The sequence below is a fragment of the Branchiostoma floridae genome, chromosome 17 (genome assembly GCF_000003815.2).
Source record: "Branchiostoma floridae strain S238N-H82 chromosome 17, Bfl_VNyyK, whole genome shotgun sequence".
Lineage (NCBI taxonomy): Eukaryota > Metazoa > Chordata > Leptocardii > Amphioxiformes > Branchiostomatidae > Branchiostoma > Branchiostoma floridae.
The window spans coordinates 12,748,068-12,750,776 of record NC_049995.1 but is presented as its reverse complement, the minus strand read 5'-3'; positions in this window follow the sequence as shown (position 1 = coordinate 12,750,776).

Here is a 2,709-nt window from a genome sequence, read left to right as displayed (position 1 = left end):
CTCTCGTAGCCGCCCATTTTAGATTTCTAAAATGGGCGGCTATGAGAGAGGCCAGCACTCTGCGACCCAGTACAAAAAGAAATGGCCAGCAAAAGTGCCAAAAAAGCCCATAGAGAGCCTGCTATGGAGGCTACATCTACCCTAAAACTTATGAGATGTGTCTAGGTATTGTATATTTGGCGCATAAGATGATCACAAATGGTCTACGCACGCTCCGACATAATCTTATAGAAGGATCCTGGACAACTAATATGCTCAAGGAAGTTTTCTTTGCAACTACAGTATATGCAGCTTTTCTTCAGCGCTACTCTCCAAGCAGAGGTTGAATCGCACAGATATAGTAGTAGTCGGAAGTAGCAAGAGCGCACGTGTAATTTTTCCGACTACTACTATATATCTGCGCGATTCAACCTTGGAGAGTATTTAGTGCTAGTCTCCAAGCAGACCCTACGGTGCCTTAGAAATAGTATCAAAGCTGGCCAGGGACTTGGTATACCGGCACCGGTGCCCGTTTGACTCCCTTAGCCGGCTATCTCCCTTTGGCCGGCTAACTCCTTTGCCAGCTTTGATACTATCTCTAAGGCACCGTAGGGTCTGCTTGGAGACTATTTAGTGCCACTGCTGTTATGTCTTATGTTGGTATGAACACACAGGGAGGTTGTGAAAGCGCCACCTAGCGGGTTGTAACATGATCTGCCATGTCTTGTAGTCGGACAATGGGGGACATTTTTCCTGGGGAGGCGCAGCATTTTTCTGTGACAGAGACTGAGTGAAGAGGCCATGAGCCAAATCAAGGGTGACGCGGCGCGCAAGTTTTGTGGTTCGGTTTTTGTGTTCCGCGATTGTGCGGACGTGTGTGTGTGGTGACTACAAATGAACCATACAGATTAAGGATGGGTACCGGTACAGAAAATTCAGGTCCAGGTCCGGTTCAGGTCCAGAGGATCAGGTCCAGGTACAGACCTGAACCTGGACCTGATTCATTATGTGAAAACTTGTGATGGACGACACTCAAAACAATGGCTCATTTTGCTACAAAGAAATCTGTTTTGTGTAGTATTCGACTCCCACTGGTGTTTTAAAATCCTACAAAGTTATCCTACAGCCTCTGTACGATTGACTGTAAAAGTTTACCCTCCAAAATAAACATGGTGACATTAGTAACTTTGGCTTCAGGTATATTTTTTCTGGGACCCTCCCCAAATCTCTTACCGCATGTCTTCTGAACGTAGACCGTGTCTAAATCCTGTTTCTTTTCTAAGTAAGTCCGGAACCCGTTCGTCATAGTTGTGGCACGTCACACGTGCGTGGGGGGAGAATACATCAGGGCTCGAAATACCACCTGCATATGCAGGTAACATTAAAGTTGTGCAGGTTTTTCTGGTGTCTACCTGCAGCTAACTTGCACTGGTCCATGTACTGGGTTTTATACATAAATGTCCCGTAATGTAGGTCTATTTGGATTGTTATTAGCTGCATTGACTGTTACCACCTATAGTGTATAAAAGAAAAAAAAAATAGAAATGGTTCCTTAATAATTTTAGTATGATCCATACTTCCTAAATGATTCAGAGTGGTGCAGGTAAAATTTGTCCGGTGCAGGTAATTTCAATGTCATTTGCACCGATGCAGGTATGTAGAAAAAAAGAATTTCGATCCCTGCATACATACTGGTACAACCAGTCCACTTCCATGTTTACAGTAGTGTGACGTCATCGCCGGACAATATGCGATCATAAATACAAGAGGTAAATGAATGTTTTGTTTTCCTGATGTTATATTTAGTAGCACGACCAATTTCGGCGTAACGTTACAAGAAAAGTTGAAAAGTTGAATATAGCCAGAGTGCTGTGTCCTTTGTGTGAAAAGAACGCTAAGAGAGTAAAATTTGAATGATGCCACGTTTTTGGCTTAAAGCCCCAGTCATTGGTTGTCATTTTAGTTTGTCACACTATTGCGGTCTTCATGTTTTTTTTTCTCTATAGAATCGAAAATTTATCACAAGAAAGTACATTCTGAGCACCAATTTTAGAATAAGAATTCGTTTTGCGTTTCATTTTGCTCAGTCGCATACATCTTATCCATATTCATGCAACTTAGGTACAAAATGTATCATTTAAATATTCGATCGCTAACGTTACTAGTATACCAGGAGCAAACTATGGCTTGATTATACAATGTCGCAATTTTGGTAACTAGAAGAATGTGACTTGGTATTCAATATCATCTGTAAGATTTAGCCGGGAATTCATTTGTGATTCATGAACTTATCTATGTGCATAGATAATTATTTACGAGGAAAACTTTTGTCGTGAGATGTTTTTCCGGTGTGCGTCATTGTTTCCATTCCAATCATTGAGATTGTTTGTCGAGCAATCGGCCAGGTGTGTCCGAAAAGGTATGAAGTCAGTAAATATATTGAAAACGACATTTTCGCACACATTTTATGTATGATTTGACGATAAAATTGAAGTATGATGTGTAAAGATGACCCCAAAAGTTCGAAGTAGAAAAGAAACTTATGTCAAACGCAGGAAAACAACAAAACAAAGGTGTAGTGGTCACGTGACATTTTCCGTGGAATGTGTGACGTCACTACCTTTTGTGGCTGGCCGGGAAGTCCCTCTCACCAACCATTCGTCGTCCGCGATAAAAATAGATCTGTGAAAGGAAAACTCGTAAAATCATCAGAAAACGAAACAAATTTCG